We start from the raw sequence: 24,963 nt of genomic DNA on the forward strand, positions 1-24,963 counted from the left end.
CTATCTTCAAAGTGAAGGCAGAACTTTATCTCCACAAGGACTGCATAGTGGTCACTCCTGCCAAAACAATCAAGGACAGATGCATTTTCTATAAATAGATTGGTAAGGATGAGGTTAAGTGTATTTTCCTCTTGTTGTTGGTTCCTTTACCACAGGCTGCAGGCCCAAATTGACAGTTTTATCCTTCAGAACTTGGTCAGTATTGGTGCTACCTGTAGTGATTTTAATGAAGTAGCCAAGTGGCCTTCATAGAATATAAGTTCCCTGATTGGGGCTGTTAACCTTGGTCCAATCAGGGAGCCCTGGCTCACAGATAGGAACAAGAGTGTCTGAGGTTCTGTTCGCTCTGAGAGCTGGCTGTGAGGGAGCTGGATCAGTGTCAAGGACTCTCTGCACGTAAATAAAGGGCAACTTGGTAATGGGATACTGGCCTCTATGGAGTAATTTCACTACCAAGTAATTGTTGGTGATGGACCCCCACCCAGAGTATGTTTTGTGCTCTTGCTGCCCTTAGTATATCCTGCAAAGTTGTGTTCAATGTGGAGGCGCACTGACTCATCAGCTGAGAGCATGTAGTTACAAGTAATCAGCAATAGGTTTCCTTGTCCATGTTTGACCTAATGCCATGAAACCTTATGCCATCTGCAGTCAATGTTAAGGATTCCGAGGGCAGCTCTCTCCTTACTGTTTATCTCTGTGCCTCCACCTCTGGTGTGTCTATCCTGTTTGTGGGAGAGGATTTTTCCAGGAATTGTGATTGTAATGTCTAAGATATTATTCCATGAGTATGCCCATGCCAGACTGCTACTTGATGAATCTATGAGACAGCTCTCCCACTTTGGCGTAAGATACTAATCTGGAGAATGTTGGAGGGTCAACAGGGCAATGTCTGCTGCTGTCATTGCTGATAAAGTTAAAAATCATTCAACACCAGGTTATAGTCCAATAGGTTTATTTGGAAGTACTAGATTTCAGAGCGCTGCTTCCAAATAAACCCTTTGGACTATAACCCAGTGCTGTGTGATTTTTAATTTTATCCACCCCAGTCTAACACTGGCACCTCCTTGTCATTTCTGATGTTGATGCTGGATGGTCTGTCCAGTTTCATTTCTTTTATTGGACTTTATCATGTTTAGGTATAACCGAGAGGTTTGCTAGGCTATTTCAGAGGGGATGTGGAATCACATATAGGCCAAGCCAGGTGAAATTTGTTTCCCTGAAGGTCTTTAGTGAACAAGACCAGCTTTTAACAATTGATCACTGGCATTATCATTGTTAGACTATGTCAATAATTCTAGATTTCTTGATTGAATTTAAAATTCACTATTACACTGGGATTTGAAACAACGTTCCTGGATCATTAGCCTAGGTCTCTGGATTACTACTACAATAACAATACTGCTATGTCACTGCCTTCTCTGTGTTAAACTGTACAACATACTTAAAATTCACACAATAATGCCTTTATTTCTTTGGTGCCAGCAGTATTGTTCAGTCAGTCATAAATCTATTTAACATTCAGGTTTCAAAGTGAACACAGTTTGTAAGGTGCAGAAGTGTTTCTGCCAAAAGGCAAATGACATTTAAAACCCAAGTCCCAAGGCAGTCATTTGTTATGAATAATGGATTACTTTTCCACATAAACAAAGCAAGCTCCTATTTGTTATTCTGTCGAATGTGACCCATTTTTTAAACGTGGGTAAATGTCTTGATATTTGCACATGTTCAAATTGTAATGTGAAAATAGGGATGTCAGTGAAATACAGAGAAGTAAATGAATTAAAATCAAAGTGAATATATGGAGAGATGCTAAATGTTTTTGCAAAATTGCAAAGTCAATATCTGCTCAAACGCTTAAGCCCTGATTATCTGGTAAGAAGGCAAGTCATTGAAATAGCAATCACAAAGTTGGATGCATTTCCAATACTTCCTTCCCAAGTTCATCTTAGTTATTCTTGATCTGGACTAGCACATGTCACGAATAGGCAGGGACTTCATGAATATATTAACGAGGATCTTACTGAAAAGAGCAACATATTGCCAAACTTTTTGGCATGCATTTATGGGGAAAAATGCAACAATGCCAGACTTCAAACATAAACCATACATCCCATTGAATGGCTATGTTATACTCCCTTAGATGTTAGAGCATAGAGTCATAGAGAAGTACAGCATGGAAACAGACCCTTCGGTCTAACCTGTCCTTGTAGACCAGTTATCCCAACCCAATCTAGTCCCACCTGCCAGCACCCGGCCCAATCCCTCCAAACCCTTCCTATTCATATACCCATCCAAATATCTTTTAAATGTTGCAATTGTACCAGCCTCCACCACTTCCTCTGCAGCTCATTCCATACATGTACCATCCTCTGTGTGAAAATGTTTCCCCTTAGCTTTTATATCTTTCCCCTCTCATCCTAAACCTATGCCCTCTAGTTCTGGACTCCCACACCCCAGGGAAAAGATTTTGTCTATTTATCCTATCCATGCCCCTCATAATTTTGTAAACCTCTATAAGGTCACCCCTCAGCCTCTGACGCTCCAGGGAAAACAGCCCCAGTTGTTCAGCCTCTCCCTATAGCTCAAATCCTCCAACCCTGGCAACATCCTTGTAAATCTTTTCTAAACCCTTTCAGGTTTCACAAGATCTTTCCAATAGGAAGGAGACCAGAATTGCAAGCAATATTCCAACAGTGGCCTAAACAATGTCCTGTACAGCCGCAACATGACCTCCCAACTCCTGTACTCAATACTCTGACCAATAAAGGAAAGCATACCAAACGCCTTCTTCATTATCCTATCTACCTGTGACTCCACTTTCAAGGAACTGTGAACCTGCACTCCAAGGTCTTTTTGTTCAACAACACTCCCTAGGACCTTACCATTAAGTGTATAAGTCCTGCTAAGATTTGCTTTCTCAAAATGCAGCACCTTGCATTTATCTGAATTAAACTCCATCTGCCACTTCTCAGCCCATTGGCCCATCTGGTCAAGATCCTGTTGTAATCCGAAGTAACCTTCTTTGCTGTCCACTACACCTCCAATTTTGGTGTCATCTGCAAACGTACTAACTGTACCTCTTATGCTCGCATCCAAATCATTTGTGTAAATGTCAAAAGGTAAGGGGCCCAGCACCGATCCTTGTGGCACTCCACTGGTCACAGGCCTCCAATCTGAAAAACAACCCTCCACCACCACCCTCTGTCTTAACCTTTGAGCCAGTTCTGTATCCAAATGGCTAGTTCTCTCTGTATTCCATGAGATCTAACCTTGCTAATCAGTCTCCCATAAGGAACCTTGTCGAACGCCTTACTGACGTCCATATAGATCACATCAATATATTCATCATAGGTAGAGTTCAAACCATACTCAACCAATCTTTCTTAGTAAAACCCAAAGCAAAACACTGACTATTCATGGTGTTTCTGTGATTGGACAGCGTTTGCTTTTGTGTTAATATATAGATATTTAAGAAAATCAGTCAAGTTCATAAAGTAACTCATTTATACTTGCAACAAATAATATACAGTAAACCTTAATTTAACTGGCACATTATGAACTGACACTCTTGGCAAAAATTATATATCTCAAATGCCAAAAGTTTATTGTATTATCACAATCTCTGCAATGTTCAAACAGTGATGTGTATATCCTCTGCATTACATTTCTATTACTTAGTATGTGTTTTTACATTAATTATAGACGTCTTAATCAATTGGAATATTTGATCAACTGGCATACTCCTATTCCCATAGGTGCCAGTTAATAAAACATGTTCTATACATGGGAACCCATTCTCCACAAGCAGTAGGATTATGTTCAAGGCTTGAGATGTTTTTGAATTCCCCAGGGGCTAGGAGAACTTAAACTTCTGCATTGCTTTTTCCATGGCAATGCCTCTGCCAATCAGAGTCAATTTGCTAACTAATCAGCATCCTTTTTTTGTGTTAAAGTTGTGTTTATTGTAAATTTGGCATTCTTGCGTTGGTCATGATCAGTGTCAGGTGAAAGCTTTGGCAATATATATGTCTCTTTTCAATTCAAGTTCTGGAGTACAGTTTAAAGTACAGTTTAAAATATATCCTATGATACAATTAGAACATCAATTTTATATTAAAACGGCAAAATCCTCTGAGAATGATTTTTCTATGTCAATCAAATTAGACTTAAAGGGATACTTTTGTGAGTCAATGGATCATCTAGTTTACTAGAAAGTTTCCAGATTGCTTCTTTCACATGTTTTATTAGCTATGATCTCAGTTATATTCTTGTGCAGAACATGGAAGTAATTATTACTTACTCAATTTCAATGAAGAAAAATGTAATGGAAAGAGCAGCAGCAGAATCATCAGCAATTATTTGCATTAATTAGAGCCTTTAGCACAATAAAATCTCTGAACATTTCTCACATGATCAGTAATCTAAAAAAAATTGATGCTAACTGGGAGTCAAATGAGACAGTCATTATATCCCTCTGCACTGCATACACCTGAGCAGCACAGATATTATCTGTGGGAGGTTTAATGAGTAGTTGTTTGTCATAGGATATTAGCAGACTTATTTTCCATTCTTCTTTTAAGTATGTTTAAACCATTGACCAAAATTCGATACCAATGACAGACTGACAATGCTATAAATCATTCTGCTGATTAAAGTTTGGAATGTGGTAAAGGTGATTTAATTTAATCATTAAAAATAATATGCAGACACCTGATAAGATAATTTGTCTGACACATCTTTTCTGATATTCGTGGTTATGCCAGGGTTCTAATCTCCTCTGATCTACTTGGATGAGGCCTCAGATGCTGGATACTTTTCCCCAAGCTTATCTTCCTTTGCTTGGTATTTTGTTTTGAGGAAAGTGTAGGAGAATTGTTGAGAAGCTCTAAAAAGGTAAATGGAGATATCTATGGCTTACTCATGCAAATGTTGAAAGGAAGAAGTAAAAAAGATGGAATCACACTAGGGGGATGTAAGTGGAAAGGCAAACATGTTGAATATGTAAGATTCTGAACAGTCTTGACTGGAGAATTGTAGAGAGGATATTTCCTCATGTGGGAGAACCTAGAACTAGGGGTCACTGTTTAAATATCAGAACACCCATTTAAACAACAGAAATTAGGAGATTTTCTTCTCTCCGTGAGTTTTTAGAACTCTTTTCCTGAAAAGGTTATGGAAGCAGAGTCCTTGAATATTTTTAATGCACTGACAGATAGATTCTTCATGAGGAAGGGGCTGCAAGTGTATCAGAGAATGCAGATTTAAGGTTACAATCAGATCAGTCATGAGCTTATTAAGTGATGAAACAGGCTCAAAGGTTGAATGAGTTACTCCTGTTCCTAATCTTTGTGTTCATACGTAAAGAGGAAGGAGTAATAGAAAGAGTTGTTATTCGTATTAGGGTATAAAAAGAAAATGGCGCTAGTGTGCATTGCAAGGAGTGTAAAATGCATATATATTAAATGTGCTCGAATTAGAAAGTATGCTGTGCAGTATGCCCTTGATCTCAGATGCTGAAAAATATCGTGTCTGGGACAAATTATTGAGACTAGTGAGAGAAAGGTGGAAGGTGTGAGGGAGATGGAAATGTGAACAATTATATTCAGTCACTGTTCTCATGAGACCATTGTAACACTTTCTAAATTGAAAGTAATCTCAGTGTGACATTGATGGCACTGATGCTTTATGATACCTGTGCCAAGCATGTTTAATAATGGCTTTGGGGTGTTTTGAGGCTACAAACAAACAATATGCAAGCACTTTGGTTTGACTTCCTTTAATGTGGAGGCAAGAGGAATACAAAGAGAGAATGGGAGAGCATGAGGGAAATCTCTTGGCAAAATATGTAAGGACTGTCTGATTCTTGGTACAGTTAGGCCAACTATTCGGACAAATGGGAATTAGCCATGGGAATTTAAACTGACTAATCCAAAGCTCATTAAGTTTCAAGCTTTATTTCCTTTAGTTAGATTTAAGAAGCTCAGTTTTTTAAAGGTTAAATTAAGCAAATAATACAATAAGGTGATACAGACTTGGAATGACTGTCACCTAGTATACAAATTTTGGATGCAGTTCAGCTTTCAGTGACTCATGAATCAACAGTTTATGAATTGAAGGATCTAGACTGAGTTAATCCCATCTGCCAAAGACAGTATTAGTTAACCCCAAAAGTCAGAGATCTTCTATTTTAGTTGTTAACTAAATGTGGGCATCTCATATTGCCAAGTTTTAATTGCCTTTGACAAAGTGATGTCTAGCTGCCTGTTGGAATTGTGGCAGTCCTTCTGGCACAGTTGTAGTATTGGTACTTCAGAATTTAGTATAAAAAAGCAAGTAGCTAATTTACAAAGATTAGTGAATGTAAGTCTCGGTTAAAAAAAGCAAAAGGTTAAACAACTTTGGGATGAGAGTGATGCGGTCACTAGGTTTAGGAAGATTGCGAAATTGCCCTTAGTACAAGTTTTTTACAACACAGAAAATCTCACTTGACTATGGGACATTTCTTGTTACATTGTAACCATGGATGAAAAGTTTCTTGAATTGAATTTACCATATTGCACAAACATTCTGCTGCTAGCAAATAAAGAATATGTTCCCATATGTTTATAGTGTTGCAAAGAAATAGTAATTAGGGGATGTTCCCTCCATTCCTGTCCATTTTTGACAGAACTTTTGTGTGAATGTTATATCTCTTGTTATAGATAGAGTGTGAGTTTCAAAGTGAATCTTTCTCCATATATTTACCAACCATCCGTAAGCTGACTATGATTTAACTTTTACCCTTTTTTTAAACAGTGGTAGCTTATTTTCCTGAGACATTGTCTCAGGATATGGGGGAGACCATTTAGAACTGATAAAAGGAAAAGTTTCTTCTCTCAGAGGGTATTGAACCAGTGGAATTCTCTACCACAGAAAGAGACAAGCAAAACTCTAGTTTTTAAAAGTAAAAGAGGTATGGGAGAAATTGTAATATGGCACTGAGATAGAGAATCAGCCACACTCCTATTGAATGGTGGGGCAGGCTCAAAGGGCTGAATGGCGTATTCCTCCCTAACACAAACATTATTTTATGTTTCCCATTTTACTATTGGTGAACTCTGATTTGTAAAAATTGTAACAGAAGTATTGTAAAGTTAAACCAACAGTGGCAATTATTTCACACACTCATGGATGCCATTAGTAGGGGAGAGGGCATAATTTTCAAAGCAGGCATGCTTGCAAATATGTAGGTGGATACAAATTGAAAGAGAATATTAGCTTGCAACAATTTTAAACACAAAACAATGGAGGGATACCAGTTTATCAATGTCCTTGCTTAAGATAGTGTCCAAAAGTGACAAACTAAAATTAGCAGACATGTTCTCTCCAATCGGTGTGGCTGACCTTGGAGGGCCAAGGCATACCTTATGTATGTTAGACCACAAACACCTAAAACCTCACCCACCATTCAATAGGATTGTGACTGATCTGACATTCATCATATCCACTTTCCTGCCCTTCCCCCATGGTTTCCTTGATTTCTGTACTGATCAAGAATCTTTTTTGCGCAGCTTTAAGTATACACGATGACTCTGCCCTCACAACTGTCAATGGTAAGGAGTTCCAAAGACACTCAACCCTCTCAGAGAAGAAATTCCTCCTCATATCACCGTAAATTGGCACCCTTTATTCTGAGACTATGCCCTTTGGCCCGAACTCTCCCATGAGTAGAAATTTACTCAACATTTACCATGTCACATCCTTTAGGAACCCTATATTTTTCAATGAGATTACCTTCCATTCTTCTGAACTCCAGTGAGTAGAATTCCAGACTGGTTAGTCTTTGGTGATAAGATGATCAAAGGATCACCCTAGTGAACTGTCCCTGAGCTGCTTCCAATTGAATGATATCTTTCCTTAAATAAGGGGACTCTCGAAATTGCTCTCTTGATATGGTCTCACCAGCATTTTGTACAGTTGCAGTAGGACTTTGCTATTGTTATTATCTAACCTCCTTAAAATAAGTACCAACATTCCATGAGCCTTCTTGATCATCTGATACATTTTGAACTAGCTTTCTTTGTTTCATGTACAAATTCCCCCAATTCCTGTGTGTTGCAGCTTTCTGCAGTTTTGCTACATTTAAATAATATTCTGTTCTTCTGTTTTCCCATCCAAAATTAACAACTTTCCCTCTAGCCACCCTGGTTGAAATTTCTTCAAAAAAAACTTTAATAAGTTAATCAGAAATGATTTCCCTTTCTTGAGGCCATGCTGAATCTGCTTGATTAGATTATGTTTTTCCAAATGTTCTGCTATTACTTTCTTACTAATCGATCCCAATACGTTTCCAACATAGATGTTAGGCTAATGGGTCTTTAGATGCCACTTTTTTGTCTCCATCTCTTGTTGAATAGGGATGTCATATTAGTAGATTTCCAGTCCTTTGGCACTTCTCCAACATCCAAGGAAGTTTGGAAAACTATAACCATTGCATCTACTATCATGATAGCTACTTTTTCTAGGATCCAAGGATGCAAGCCAGCATAGCCAGGGGACTTATCTGCCTTTAGCATCATTAGTTTGTTGATTTCTTTAGTGATGGTGATGCTACTTAATTCCTCCCCTGTATTCTTTACTTTTAATAGAACATTCAAGTCATCTTCCACCATAAGCACTGATGCGAAGTATTTGTTTAACTCCTGTCCCATTTCCTTGTTCCCATACAAATTCCCTGGGTTGATCTTCTGAAGGACCTGTGTTCACTTTGACCTCTCTGTTCCTTTTTTATAAATTTACAGAAGTGCTTATAAGTTTCTACATTCCTCATAGTTTGCCCCCAAAATTTTATTTTCTCTATCTTTATTATCCTCTTAGTCCTCCTTTGCTAGATTCTGAATTTATCCCCTTATATGCTTTTTCTTTCAAACTAATATTCCCATTAACTTCCTTGGCTAGCCATGGTTGGTTTATCTCTCTCTTAGAATCTTTGCTTATTAATTGGATGTATTTTTGCTGAGAATCATTACTTACCTTCTTAAATATCTGCTACTGCTTGACTACTATCATAGAGTTATAGAGTCATAGAGTCATAGCATGAAAACAGACCCTTTGGTCCACTCGTCCATGCCGACTAGATATCCCAACCTAATCTCATCCCATTTGCTAGCACTTGGCCCATATCCCTCCAAACCCTTCCTCTTCATGTATCCATCCCGATGCCTTTTAAATGTTGCAATTGTACCAGACTCCACTACTTCCTCTGGCATCTCATTTCATACATGCACCACCCTCTGCGTGAAAAAGTTGCCCCTTAGGAGCCTTTTATATCTATCCCCTCTCACCCTAAATCTATGCCCTCCAGCTTTGGACTCCCCCACTCCAGGGAAAAGACTTTGTCTATTTACCCTATTCATGCCCCTTATTATTTTATAAACCTCTATAAGGTCACCTGTCAGTCTCTGACGCTCCAGGGAAAACAGCCCCAGCCTGTTCAACCTCTTCCTATAGCTCAAATCCTCCAACCCGGAGGATCACTACAGATGAACCTCAATTATCGAGTTTCACAACATTCTTCCAATAGGAGGGGGACCAGAATTGCACACAAAATTTCAGAAGTGGCCTAACCAATGTCCTGTACAGCTGCAACATGATCTCCCAACTCCTATACTCAATAGTCTGACCAATAAAGGAAAGCATGCCAAACACCTTCTTCACTATCTGATCTGCCTGCAACTCTACTTTCAAGGAGCTTTGAACCTGCACTCGAAGATCTCCTTGCTTTTCCAAAATGCAGCACCTTGCATTTATCTAAATTAAACTCCATCTGCCACTCCTCAGCCCATTGGCCTATCTGATCAAGATGCCTTTGTAATCTGAGGTAACCTTCTTCGCTGTCCACTTCACCTCCAATTTCGGTGTCACCTGCAAACTTACTAACTATATCTCCTATAGTCATATCTAACTGTCATTCTAGCTAATCTATTTTCACTGCATTCATTCATGAGCATGTGATAATGAAGGCCATTCAGTTCTATTCTACTGGCCTAATTCACTTTCGTCAGCTCTTTCATTGTAATTCCCTTCATTTCTGTGAAACACAGTTGTTTTTGACCCACGTTCCTCACATTTGAAACTGAATATTCAAATTTATCATGTTAAGATCACTACAGATGAACCTCAATTATCGAGCATTCGATTATCCTAATATCGGTTGATCTGGCAAGATCGCAATGATCCAATGCTTGGCTAAAGTATGTTATCCGGCATTCAATTATCCAGAATTCGATTAACTGAACGAAATACTGTCCGCCTGTGTCTTTCACTTAACTGCGGCTCCTCTGTACTCCCAAATGATATTTTGCTCTGAGGTCATTTATCAAACCTGCCTCATTACTCATTACCATTTCCAAGATAATGTACCCCCTAGTTGATTCCATGACCTATTGCTCTAAGAAACTATCCCTATTGCACTCCATGAATTTTTTGTCTTAGCTACCCTTTCTAAATTAATTAATCCAATCAACATGAAGATTAAAGTCATCCATAATTATTGCTCTATTCTTTTTACTTGCTCTTATATGTTGATTTATTGCTTTTCTATAGTGTGCCTACTGTTTGGGGTTCTGTACATTAATTAAAAATGTGTTGCTGGAAAAGCACAGCAGGTCAGGCAGCATCAAAGGAACAGGAGAAACGACGTTTTGGGCATAAGCCCTTTCTGGAAAAGCGCAGCAGGTCAGGCAGCATCAAAGGAACAGGAGAATCGACACATTTTTAAGCTCTGATCTCCAGCATCTGCAGTCCTCACTTTCTCCTAGTTCTGTACATTACACCTACCAATGTCGCCTTTTCTTTGCTGTTTTTTATTTCCACCCAAGTGGGTTCTACATCATCCGAGACTAGATCATCTCTCACAATTGTCCTCATTTAATATCTCATTAATAATGCTACACGACCACTTATCCATCTCTCCTGTCTCTCCGACAGGTTAAATATCCCTGAATGTAATGTTCCAGTTTTGAATGCCTTGTAATCATGTTTCTGTAATGGTTATGAGATCATATCAATTTACCTTGATTTACACTGTCAGTTAATCAACCTTATTCCAAATTCTTAGTGTATTAAGATACAAAGCTTTTAAGTTTATTCTATCATCCAATTCCCTACACTTTGATTTTTCCTTGGTATAATATGATATTCACACATTTGGACGCTTTTGTTTTCTGTAGACAATCAGCCTCATCATAATCTGCAGTCTTACGTTCTCATTTACCTTTAACTTTCTAATTTTACATGCAACTGAACACCACCCTGCCAACTATTTAGTTTAAAACCTTATCCATAGTGTAGTTATGCAATTCACCAGGACTCTGGCCCAAGCATGATTCAGGGGGAGCCCATGACATTGGAACAGTGCCTTCTTTTCCCAGTACTGGGTCAATGTCCCGTGAATTTGAACCCACAACAATCTTTGCAACGTTTGTTTCAGCTTTCTTCAATCTTGTTGATCGTATGCCAATTAACCCATGGTTTAGGTAGTATTCCAGAGATCATTAACTTTATTATTTCTGTTTTCTAATTTAGCTCCTAGCTGCTCATATTTCCTCAGCAGAACCACTTTCCTCTTTCCACCTATACAATTGGTACCTATGTCAACCATGCCAACTGGATCATTCTCCTCACACTTCAAGTTCCTCTGTTGCCCAGATGAGACATCATGAACCAGGGCATCAGGCAGGCAACACAGCCTTTGGGATTCACAATCCTGGCCATAGAGAACAGTAGCTATTCCCTAATTATACTATCACTGATTACAACTACATCGCTCTTTTCTTCCCACTCTTGAATTTCTCCCTGGACCATGGTGCTATGGTTAGTTTACTCATCTTCCCTGCAGCCTGCACTCTCTTCCATACAGGGAGCAAGGATCTCAAACCTGTTAGACAAGCTCAATAGCTGAGACTTCTGGTATCCTCGGCCTGCCTTGCTCCTGGTACCCTCAAACTGCCTCGCTCGTGGTCACATCCTTCCCCCCATGTGCACACTGACAGAATATAAGGTATCTAATCTAAAGGATGTCACTTCCTCATGAAACACTGCATCCACATAACTCCCCATATAAGATCATCCATATAAGATGATGCAATGTTCAAAGTTGAAACACCAGCTCAGAGCTGGGGTTCCTTAAGCAACCAAAGTTTGCCACAAATGTAATTACTATGAAATACAATGAGATTCAGTACCTCCCATATTATACAACACATCATCTGATCCTGTTGTATTTACTTAGTTCTCAATTTATTTTCATTTTTACCTGCTACTGGTCTCTTAGTTTTTAAAAAGTAAAACGTCTCCCCTAAAAAAACTCTTTTAAAATAATACATGATTACCTTTGCGGATGATATAAAAATAAGTAGAGGGATAGGTAGTATAGAGGAGGCGGGGATCCTGCAGAAGGATTTGGACAGGTTAGGAGAGTGGGCAAGGGAGTGGCAGATGGAGTACAACATGGGAAAGTGTGAAGTTATGCACCTTGGTCGGAAGATTTGTGGCATGGACTATTTTCTAAATGGGGTGAAAATTTAAAAGTCTGAAGTGCGAAGAAACTTGGAAGTTCTAGTCCAGGATTCTCTCAAGGTAAACTTACAGGTTGAGTCATTAGTTAGGAATGCAAATGCAATGATGGCATTTATTTCAAGAGGATTTGAATATAAAAGCAGGGATGTACTTCCAAGGCTCTATAAGGTTCTGGTCAGGCCACATTTTGAGTATTGTGCGCAGTGTTGGGCTCCATATCTCAGGAAGGATGTACTAGCCCTGGAGTGCATTCAGAGGAGAATCACGAGAATGTTCCCAGGAATAACAGCTTAACATATGAGGAACATTTGAGTATTCTGGATTTATACTCAATGGAGTTTAGAAGGATGGGGAGGTGATCTAATTGAAGCTTACAGAATACTGAATATCCTAGACAGTGTGGATATTGGGAAGCTGCTTCCATTGGTAGTGGAGACTAGGACCTGAGGGCACAGCCTTAGGGAAAAGGGAAGACCTTTTAGAATGGAGATAAGGAGAAACTTCTTCAGCCAGAGAGTGGTGAATCTATGGAATTCACTGCCACAGAAGTGGAGGCCAGGTCATTGAGTATATTTAAGATGGAGATAGATCAGTTCTTGATTGTAAAGGGGATCAAGGGTTACAGGGAGAAAGCAAGAGAATGTGATTGAGAAACTCATCAGCCATGATTGAATGTCAAAGCAGACTCAATGGGCCGAATGGCCTAATTTCTGCTCCTATGTCTTATGATTTTATGGTCTTATGATGATAGTCAATTTAGCAGTTATTACCAACCAATGAATATACTGTTTTCCTGTGTATTATGCTGGGCCCCTGATCCTGGGCTTCCAACTTACCATGTTAAAAAAAACTTACGGTCTATGAACCTAAAAAGCAGGCAAAAAGCATCTCTTGCCCTCTGCACAGAATTCCCACACTGCTCCAAAATCCCAGAAATACATGTATTCACTCATGTTGTGCCTCATTGCGAATGTGATCTCTCCTTCCTGATAATGCAAAATTTACTGCCTTAGCATTTGTGGAGGGAAAACCAGAGTTAATATTTTGACGAATGAATCTTGCTTGGAACTCTTGTATGAAGTGTTAATTGTTTGGTGTCCATATTGTCTTATCTTTTATTATGTTCTAGATTTTCTCTCATTGGACACCTGTGGTGAAACATCACACACTTTAATAGCCCTCAGTTCAAGAACATGCCAGTCATATAGTGTCTCTAGCATTGACATTTCTTCCTTCACCTGCCCCATTGAGTCTGGGTTCTCCCAAATATTTGATTATACCAAATAAACACAGAAAGAACTGCGGATGCTTTAAATCCGAGACAAAAACAGGAATTGCTGGAAAAGTTCAGCAAGTCTGGCAGCATCTGTGAAGAGAAGTCAGAGTTAACGTTTTGGGTCCAGTGACCCTTCTTCAGTTCTGAGGAAGGGTCACTGGACCCGAAATGTTAAAACTGATTTCTCTTCACAGATGTTGCCAGGCCTGCTGAACTATTCCAGCAATTCTGATTTAATTGTGCCATTTCTTTTTCTCATGTACGAGTTCTTATTGACATGATCCATATATATCAGGTTAGCTTTCATATATATGTTCCTGACATTAGGCTCTACTATATCATCATCTCTAGCAATTAATCACCTCTCTTGACTTTTCCAATAGCTTGTTGACTCCTAGTATGAATGAGCCAAAATTTCCATCTATTAAACACAGCACAGATAATGGCCTTTACCTTCAGTCTCTGTTGTGAATTGTATACCCTCCTCAACCATTGTCACTGGTTCAGCCAGGCTGTTTTTAACTTTGTCACCCTATTTGACTCCTGTTGTTGTCATCTCTAATAATGCTATTCAAATAAATGTAGGTATTTTTCAGTTAAAAATGTTCATTAAACTGCAGGGTGTTTAACGGATGAGTTAGGACATGAAAGAGAAAGCAAGATTAATGTTTTTAATACAATTCTTTATTAAAGCTGAATGAAAAAAAAAGCCCAAAGGATGATAATAGCATAAAATAGACAGGAGTGGAAATATGTAAAATATTTTCACAAAGTAAATAGACTTAAAGTTTTGCAGGTCCGGCATTAAATCTGAAAACATTTAACATGTATTGAATATGCAATCAGTCATTAAGATATGGCTCTACTATTGAAGGGAAAGATCAGAATGTGCTTGGAAGAATCCAGCAATAATCGAGTTTATGTGTCAAGCTCTTGGAGACCATGTTTATTCCCTGAGGGCTGAAGAGCACCCTCGGGCAGAGTGAGTAATTGGGTAAACTTTGCATTTCCAACAAGAATACTGCTCTGTTAAAATAGCAGTTATTACCAACCAATGAATGTACTGTTTTCCTGTGTATTATGCTGGGCCCCTGATCCTGGGCTTCATCTCAGGCACCATCTCAGACTCCGTCCACAAGCAGGAAACAGAAAATCACAGAAATATCCCTTTTTACCCAAAGTTTACACTGAACATTTTGTTGAAATTCTGTTCTGGAGGCCTTGTTGTAGTTTGGGGCTTGTGTTTGTTTTGTTGTGGAATTTTGTCCTGTGCCAGCTTAAATTCATTCCAGAATTGTGCTCCAAACATATCAACAGGCAGTAAAAGCCCAGAGGACTTCTCCACCAAATTCTCATTGTACACTTGCAATACGTGAAACCCATTAATAGGAGCAATGTTTGTAACATCTATCTTGTGATCTGTCTCAAAAACTCACTTTCATTACACATATGCTTCAATATCATTCACAAACTGCAGTAATATAATGCTATTAAACATATGCAGTAGGTACCCAAAATAAAACTTGAACAGATTGCTAGTAATCACCACAGAGGGTATATACTATGGTGATACAAACTTGAAATTTGGAACACCATTTGGCCCATTGAGCCTGTTCTGCTGTCAACAAGATCATGGCTGATCAGTTTGCTTTAGATTCTACTTTTCAATCTACCCCTTTGATAATCTTTGATTCACATACCTATCAAGAATCTCTCAGTCTCTGCCTCCATTTCAATATGGGGCAGACAGTTACAAAGTCACACAACCTCATCGCGCTTTTAAAAGGGCAACTTCTAATTTTTGAATAGTACTTCCTTGTTCTTGTCTCACCCACAAGAGCAAACGTCCTTTCCACGCCTGCCTTGTCAAGATTATCAAGGATCTTATATGTTTCAACCAAGTGAGTTCTCACTCTTCTAAATTCCAATGGAAATAAACCCAATCTGTCCAACTTATTCTCATGGATAACCTATTCATCCAAGTATAAATCTAGTAAAACACTTGAGAACCATGTCTAACACATTTGCATCCTACCTTAATCTATTTTCCCAATCAACCAGCTTAGAGACGTTATTGCAGACCTCTGTAGCAGGTGGGACTTGAACCTGTGCCTCCCAGTCAAGGTTCCACTGCGCCATTACATCCTTCATTAAATATGGAGGCCAAAGCTGCACACCCTCTCCAGATTTGGTCTGACCAATGCTGTGTATAACTAAAGGATTGACACCAATGTTCGATTCCTCTTCCAATAAAAAATTGTATTTCATTGGCCTCCTAAGTACTTGCTCTACTCTGTACACTAAGTTTTGTGACTCATGCTGTAGAAACGCCTAGATTCCTCTGCAGCTCAGAATTCAACAGTGGTTCTCTGTTTCTATAGTACTCTGCTGTTTTATTCATATTGCTAAAGTGAACTTTACATATTGTGCCTTATATTTAATCTGACAGATTTTTGCCCACTAGCCTAATCTATCTATAACTGTCTGCAATCTCCTATGTCATCCACCCAACATACATTCTGACCTGAAATAAAACAAAATATTGCAAATGCTGAAATGCTGAAGATCTGAATGAAAAACAGAAATTTCTGAAGAAACAGACCAAATCTGGCTGCATCTATAGAAAGAAAGAAATTGAGTTAAATATTGAGTCCAACATGAAGCTAAAGAAGTCACATCCTACCAATTGTAAAAAATGCCCATTTAAGCATACTCTCTGTTTTCTGCCAGCCAGCCAATCTTCTATCCATGCTGATATGTTACCTCCAACCATGAGCTACTTCTCTGCACAGTAACCTTTGGATGGCACTTTGTCAATTGCTTTGGAAATTCAAGGGTAGTATATCTACAAGATTCCCTTTATCCAAAACATATGTTATCCCTTGAAAGAACTCCAGTAAACTGGCCAAACATGATTTTTCTTTTATTAAAAAACATGCTGCGTCTTCTCACTAACTTCAAACTTTGCTAAGTTCTCAGCTGTAACCTCCTGAATGGTTATTTCTAACACCTACTCCATGACAGATGACAAGCTAACTAGCATATAATTTTCTACTTTCTGTCATGCTCCATTTTTGAATTGACAAGTTATAAATTGCTACTTTCATTACATGGCTTTGATAACCACACACATATTGCTTGGTAAAGCATGAAATTAAAAGTAGTCGTTGTTGCAACAGCTATAACTGTACTATTTGTTGACGAAACCCTAAAAAAGCATTCATCAGAAAAGGCCATCGGATGTGGTAACTGTTTCCTGTGAAATCTATCACTTTGTTTGAAAGTGACTGAGTATGTTGAAAAGTATTACAAGGCATTTACAGCACAGAAACAGACTATTAGTCCAACAGTTCCATGCTCCACATAAACCTTTTCCTACCTCTCTTTGTCTGAAGTCAGCAATATATATCTCTATTACTTTCTCGCTAATATATTTTCAGCTTTTCATTGAATATATCAATGTATTCCTTTCAACTGTTTTCTATGAAAGCAAATTTCAAAGTGTAACCACTGTGTCCAAGCATAGAGGTTCTCCTTACTTCCGTCATGAGTTTATGTGTTACTCTCATACATTTGTGAGTTGTATCAAGGCTGGTTATCTCAGAGTAGACACATGGCATGTAGATTAAAATTCATGTCAAAAGCATCGGGTTTGATCCCCATTCTGGCTGAGGTACACCTTGGCTTGCCTCTTCAACCTCTCCATGATTTGTTGATTAACCATCAAAACCTGCCTTCAGGGAGGTAACCTGAGGATAGGATCTTATATTTATGACTTCTAGTTTGGGTTTAACTTATACTTAGCAACAAATGTGTGGGTGGCACGGTGGCACAGTGGTTAGCACTGCTGCCTCACAGCGCCAGAGACCTGGGTTCAATTCCTGCCTCAGGTGACTCTCTGTGGGTTTGCGTGGGTTTGCTCCGGTTTTTTCCCACAATCCAAAAAGAAATGTGCAGGTTAGGTGAATTGGCCATGCTAAATTGCCTGTAGTGTTAGGTGAAGGGGTAAATGATGGGTCTGGGTGGGTTATGCTTCGGCGGGTCAGTGTGGACTTGTTGGGCCGAAGGGCCTGTTTGCACACTATAAGTAATCTAATCTAATCTAAAAAAATGCCTGTGTTTAGCCCATAAATTCCTTCCTTGGACTTAAAGGTCACCCATCAAACTCATTGTCTTGACTCAGTAGGTTCCAGTTTTGTCTCAGAATTACAAGGTACGGTGTTCAAGTCTTGAGCACAAAGATCTCTGTTGGTACTGCAAAGACAAAGCACTATTTCAGGTGAGATACTAAATCAAGGCCTTATCTATCTGCATCAGATAGATGTAAATAATCCCATGGTATTTCAAAAAACGAACTGTTAGGTTCCGGTAATGATTACTTCGCAATTGGCATTACATAAAATAGATTGCTGCTTGTGGGAGTTTGTTATTTACCAATTCCATTGCATTGGTTATCACATAATGACAGTGATTATCTGAATATGAAAGGTTAGAGTTTATAGACTACAAAGAACAGGAGTAACAGGCACATAGAATTGACTATGAACACATAGTAGTAGGAAGAGTTCCTTTTCAAACTAGTGAAAGGTTTATCTGGAGGTCCCGTGGGACTTAGGAGAGCTGCTCTTCCTTCTTACTTAGTCATGTCCCAGACCTTGATTTATAGGAGACAGTATCAAAACTGTGATGATACAAAATGTGCAAGTGCTGTGAATCACCATGACGATGATGTCAAAATTCCAATGAAAGTAGACAAGATAATAGAAAGATTAGACAAGTATCAGATTAAATGTAATGAAGGGAGGCATAAAGCAATTAATTTGCTAGGTAAAGTCACCATAGTTTCTCCAGACCATAGGGCTAGTCTTTCAATAGGGAGAGAAGTCTGATAGTGGCTTTAACCTAACGATCAGCACATCTCAAAAGAGGTGAGAGGTTGAGTTCTTCATGGTAACTTCAGCTGGCATAGGAATTAAACCCACACTGTTGACATCACTTTGCATTACAAACTAACATTACAAAGCAACCCCCATTTTGGTAGGAAGAGTGCAGAGAGACAATGCAAAGTAAAAAGTATAATTATAAATCAGGTGTAGGAACAGAAGAATCAGAATTTATATCTGCATAAATCGTTGAAGGTGACAGGACAGGTTGAGAATGTGGTTAATAAATCAAATGGCAACTTGAGGCATAGAGTAAAAATAAAAAAACTTATATTAAACCTATAGAATATACTGATTTGACTTCATTTGTAGAATTGCATCTAGTTTTGGACAGCATATTTTAGGAAGGAGAGACCGTAGAAAAGATTCACCAGGATATTACGAGGGATGAGGAAGTTTAGCTACATGGATGGATTAGAATGTTCTCCTTAGAGAAAGTTCAGAGGAGATTTGATAGAAATATTGAAAATCACGAGTGTTCTAGACCAGGTAGATACAGAAAAATTGGTCCCATTAATGAAGGGTCAAGAATCAGAGGGTACAGATTCAAGGTAATAGGTAAATTAATCAATGTTGGCAAATGAAGAAAAAAATTCACACAAAGAATGCTTAGGATTTAGAAACTACTGCCTGAGGGTAAGGTAGAGGTCAGGTCAATCGAGGCAATTAAAGGGAATCAGATCATTACCTGAAAAGCCACAATGTACACGGTTTTGGGAAAAAGGCAGGAGAATGTTAGCAATGACGTGACAGGATGAAGCTCACTTTCTGCCCTATAGCTTCTCTATGAATCCTCTTCATTGGCTGTAAAGTGCTTAAAGAAATCTGGTGGTCACACAAAAACTATAAAAAAATGAGTTTTTTTTAAAAAATCCAACATTTTCAAGAAAGACTGCACAGCTTTTAATTTTCCTGATAACTATCTCAGCACTGTAAGATTGTAACAAATATACTGGGTGCCATTATCTTGGGCAGGAGGTTTGCTAGACCACTTCAGGAGGGTTTAAACTAGTTTGGCAGGGGAATGAGAACTGGAGCTACAAATCAGAGGATGGGGTAGCTGGTGAACAACCAGATACAGCATACAGAGAGTCTCTGAGGAAGGATAGACAGTTGATAAGGCAAAGTTGCAGTCAGTGTGATTGGTTGAAGTGTGTCTATTTTAACACAAGCAGTGTCAGGAATAAGGGGGATGAACCTAAAGCATGGATCAGTATTTGGAGTTACAAGGTTGTGGCCATTTCAAGACTTGGCTATCACAGGGGCAGGAATGGTTGTTGGAATGTTCCAGGCTTTAGACATTTCAAAAGAAATAAGGAGAGAGGTAAAAGAGGTGGGGGAGTGGCATTGCTAATCAGGGTAGTATCACAGCTGCAGAAAGGGAAGTCTGGAGGATGGTTTGTCTACTGAGTCAGTATGGGTGGAACTCAGAAACAGAAAAGGAGCAGTCACCTTATTGGAAGTTTTCTATAGACGTCCCAGTAGCAATAGAGACACTGAGCAGATCGGGAGACAGATTTGGGAAAGGTGCAGAAGTAACAGAGTTGTTATCATGGATGACTTCAACTTCCCTAATATTGACTGGCACCTCCTTAGTGCAAGTAGTTTGAATTGAGCAGATTTTGTCAGGTGTGTCTAGTAATGATTCCTGACTCCATATATAGATAGGCCGACTAGAGGGGAGGCCATATTGGATTTGGTGCTTGGCAATGAACCAGGTTAGGTGTCAGATCTCTCAGTGGGAGAGCATTTCGGTGATAGTGGTCACAACCCCCTGACCTTTACAATAGTCATGGAGAGAGATAGCATCAGACGGTATGGGAAAATATTTAATTGGGAGAGAGGGAATTATAGTACTATTAGGCAGGAACTGTTGAGCATAAATTGGGAGCAGACATTCTCAGGGAAATGTGGAGGTTGTTTAGGGAGCACTTGCTGTGAGTGCTGAATAGGTTTGTCCCACTGAGGCAAGGGATGGTAGGATGAAGGAACCATGGATCATAAGAGATTGGGACCACCTAGTCAAGAGAAAGAAGGAAGCTTACTTGAGGTTGAGGAAGCAGGGATCAGACACGGCTCTAGAGGTTAGAAGGTAGCCAGGAAGGAACTGAACAATGGACTTAGGAGAGCTAGAAGGGGCATGAAAAAGTCTTGGCAGGTCATATTACGGAAAACCCCAAGGTGTTCTACATTTATGTGAGGAACAAGAGGATGGGCAGAGTGAAGGTAGAGATGATCATGGATAGTGGAAGGAACTTGTGCTTGGAGTCGGAGGAGGTAGGGGAGCTCCTTAATGATTGATTTGCTTCAAGTATTCATTAGTGAAAGGGAACCTTGTCATTTGTGAGAACAGTGTGAAGCAGGCTGATATGCTTAAATAGGTTGTTGATAAGAAGAATGATGTGCTGGAAATTTTGAAAAACATGAGGATAGGTAAGTCCTCTGAGGCAGACGAAATATACCCAAGGTTACTACGGGAAGTGAGGGAAGAGATTACCGTGCCTTTGGTGATGATCTTTGTGTCCTCAATGTCCACTGGAGTAGTACCAGATGATTGGAGAGTGGCAAATGTTATTCCCTTGTTTAAGATAGGGAAAAGGGGTAATCCTGGGAATTGCAGACAAGTCAGTCTTACATTGGCAATGGGCAAATTATTGGAGAGGATTCTGAGGGTCAGGACTGATGATTATTTGGAAAAGCATAGTTTAATTAGAAGTAGTCAGCATGGTTTTGTGAAGGGCAAGTCATGCCTCACAAGCTTTACTGAATCTTTTAAGGATGTGACAAAACACATTGATGAAGGTAGAGCAGTAGATGTGGTGTATATGGATTTTAGCAAGGTATTTAATAAGGTTCTCCATCGTAAGCTCACTTAGAAAGTAAGAATGCATAGGATACAGGGAAATATAACTGTCTGGATACAGAATTGACTGGCCCAAAGAAGACCAAAGCGTGGTAGTGGATGGAAAATATTCAGTGTGCAGATCGGTGTTCTGCAGGGATCTGTGCTAGTACCTCTGCTGTTTGTGATTTGTATAAGAGACTTGGATGAGGAAATGGTAGGGTATGTTAATAAATTTGCCAATGACATGAAGGTTGGTGGAGTTATGGAAGGTATGGAGGGCTGTTGTAGGTTACAATGGGACATTGACAGGATACAGAGCTGGGCAGGTAAGTGGCACATGGTGTTCAACTTGGAAAAGAGTGAAGTGATTCATTATGGAAGATCGAATTTGAATGCAGATGACAGGGTTAAAGGCAGGATTATTGGAGGGACAGGGGAATCTTGGGGGTCCACGTCCATAGATCTCTCACAGTTGCCACCCAAGCTGAAAGGGTTGTTAAGAAGGTGTATGTGTGTTGCTTTCATTAGCGGGGGATTGAGTTTAGGAGCCGCGAAGTTATGCTGCAGCTCTATATAGCCCTGGTTAGACTACACTTGGAATATTGTGTTCAGTTCTTGTCACCTGATTATAGGAAGGATGTGGAAGCCTTAGAGATGGTGCAGAGGAGATTTACTAGGATACTGCCTGGATTGGAGGGTTTGTCTTATTAAAAATGGTTGACGGAGCTAGGGCGTTTCTTATTGGAGTGAAGAAGGATGAGAGATGACTTGATAGAGGTATACAACATGATGAGAGGTGTGGATAGAGTGGATTGCCAGAGACTTTTTCCCAGGGCTGAAATGGCTATCACAAAGGGTCATCATTTTAAGGTGACTGGAGGAAGGTTTTGGGAGATGTCAGAAGTAGGTTCTTTACACTGAGAGTGGTGGGTGCATGGAATGTACTGCCAGTAGTGGTAGTAGAGTCAGAGACATTTAAGCCACTCTTGGATAAGCACATGGATGGTAGTAAAATGGTGGGTATGTCGGTTAGTTTGATCTTAGAATAGGATAAACGGTTGGCACAATACCGAGGACCGAAGGGCCTGTACTGTTCTATGTTCTATGCTGTATGCTCTATGCATATGTTCTGTATATCTTACACTTTCTCCAATGTCTTCACCTCCTGCTGATAATTTGGAGGCCAGAACAATTTACAGCATTCAACATGTTTATCTAACTAAGGTAATATAAAACAGAAATAGAGGTACAAATATTGTATTTTGGATAGATTAGAATATCAAATGTGATGCTTAGCAACAGATATATTAAAGCATGCCCGTGTTATCAAACGTGGAGTTCTAAGATCTTCAATATGTCTGATGGAAGCAATACAGCCCAATGTGGTTCAAAGCACAAAGTCCATTGAAAGTTTACTAACAAGCTCATGATGTCTTTGAAAATGATTAAATTTTGACTGAAATGCCTGAGAAATGCTCTAGTGCCACAGTACTACTTGACAATTGATGCTGACCAGAAGGCTTCTATTTTAAAAAAATCAAAATAAATTACCCTGGCTGGCTCTTTAGACTGGAGCCTCTTCCCTGCTTGTCCCTTAACTCTTCTCCCTTCACTGAGAATAGAACTGACTCCCATGAAAAGTATGTATCTTCTTGCTGATTATTGGTGCTTAGGAATGCAACCCGTGCATTCCTTTACCAACCTCCTCCCTTTTAGTACTATCAGTGACTGGCATGTGTAAGTATTAGAAATACATTTAAATAGGTTAAAATGCAGTATTGGCTGAGACAACTTTTCAAATTGGGTTTAGAAATGAAAATGATTCATAACTATCAAAATCCTGCAGTGTTTGTAGATAATTGGAGGTGATAGTTACCTTTTTAATGAGAGATCTACTTAATGATCCTTCCAGTTTCAAATCAAAAAAAGCCATTAGAATTGTTTTACAGAGGGAAAGAGAAAAGGACACTTTGTGCAAATAAGTTTGTCGTGAAGCTAAGAGAATACATTTGCTAAATTCATATAACAGCAGTTGAAAACAACTGTTTTTACCCATATGATGGTTTGCTAATTGCTCACAGGCCAGAGATTATTTATACATAAACATAAACCAAAGCAGAAGTTGTTGAAAGACCTCAGCAGGCCTGGCAGCATCTGTGAAGAGAAATCAAAGTTAATGTTTCTGGTCCAATTGCCCTTTCTTAGAACTTAAATCTTTTGTTTTTTATTATATGTAAACATATAAGCCAGTGCTGCTTGAAGACAGTGAGTTTGGTTTTATTCATTTATGAAACATGAATGCCACTTATTTGGCAGGAATTTATTACCATCCCTAATTGTCCTTGAGAAGGTAGCTGGAAGCTTTCCTCTTGAATCGCACAATACTATTGGGTTTGGAAATCCAGAAATGAAGGGGGAATGGCAATAATGTTCAGCTTGGTGTGTCACTTGAGGGGCACTTGCAGGCAAGGTGTTCCTATTGTTAGAGCACTACCATATATATTCATGTATCGGTCAAATTTTGAAGATTTTTTTAAAGCTGAAATTAGGGGTCAACTAATAGATAAGGTATTGTTTTCAAGGGGATGAAATTCATGCTTGGTATGATTCAAAAAAATGGACAGACAAGAGTCAGATCTCCATATAAAGTAATAAACAACAAAAAGAAAAAGAATTATGCCCATTATTGAATATATATCGACAAACTAACTGTCTCCATTCTGCCTGCTACAGTAGAATGGTACAGTAGTCCCCCATACCACGGAGGATACGTTCCAAGACCTACTGCGGAAGTCCGAAAACACAGCTAGAAGCAAAACCAATCATTTAAATGGGAAATTTAGCTTCCCGGAAGCCCCCTGGTTCTTGGTTCTGGAATGTTCCCTGTATGTTCGGGCCGCAGTAAACCACAGGTAACTGAAAAAGTAGAAACCAACTCCGTGGATATGGCAGTTACCCTGTATTGTCATACCATTGCAGTAATTCTGAAAACCTGGAGCGGAGCATGATGGCTGGCAGACCCAGAATGGAGTAGTATAGCCAGCAGACTAGAAAGCCAGAGCAGAGTGCAACAAACAGTAAAACCAAACTCACTGTCTTCAAGCAGCAATGGCTGATGTGTTTACGTTAGAGTTAGCAGAGCTGTTTAAGGATGATGCATTGGATGTGGAGACTGGGGGGTGGGAGGTGAGGACAAGAGGGATCCTGTCTTTATTGCATTTGAAGGTGGGGGGGTTAGAACAGTGGAATGAGGAGGGGAAGCGATGCGGTGAAAGGCTGTCTGGATGACAGAGTGGGAAAAGCACATTGTTCAAAATATGTGGACATCTGGGATGTTTGGG

The 24,963-nt window shown here is 39.3% G+C and overlaps 1 protein-coding gene across 6 annotated transcripts in view; it reads left to right on the plus strand.

The window, feature by feature from the left end:
* The window catches only part of LOC122561056 (beta-1,3-galactosyl-O-glycosyl-glycoprotein beta-1,6-N-acetylglucosaminyltransferase-like), a 112,231-nt gene that overhangs the window by 81,260 nt on the left and 6,008 nt on the right, over nucleotides 1-24,963 (plus strand). The window contains exon 1 of one of the 6 annotated variants that reach the window (XM_043712448.1): nucleotides 18,092-18,113. The exons of the other annotated variants lie outside the window; for them this stretch is intronic. The gene's annotated coding sequence lies outside the window, so the exon portion shown is untranslated. Of the gene's footprint in view, nucleotides 1-18,091; nucleotides 18,114-24,963 lie in introns of those variants that run through there. 6 annotated transcript variants of the gene reach the window in all.

This window comes from Chiloscyllium plagiosum, chromosome 2 (assembly GCF_004010195.1).
Source record: "Chiloscyllium plagiosum isolate BGI_BamShark_2017 chromosome 2, ASM401019v2, whole genome shotgun sequence".
NCBI lineage: Eukaryota > Metazoa > Chordata > Chondrichthyes > Orectolobiformes > Hemiscylliidae > Chiloscyllium > Chiloscyllium plagiosum.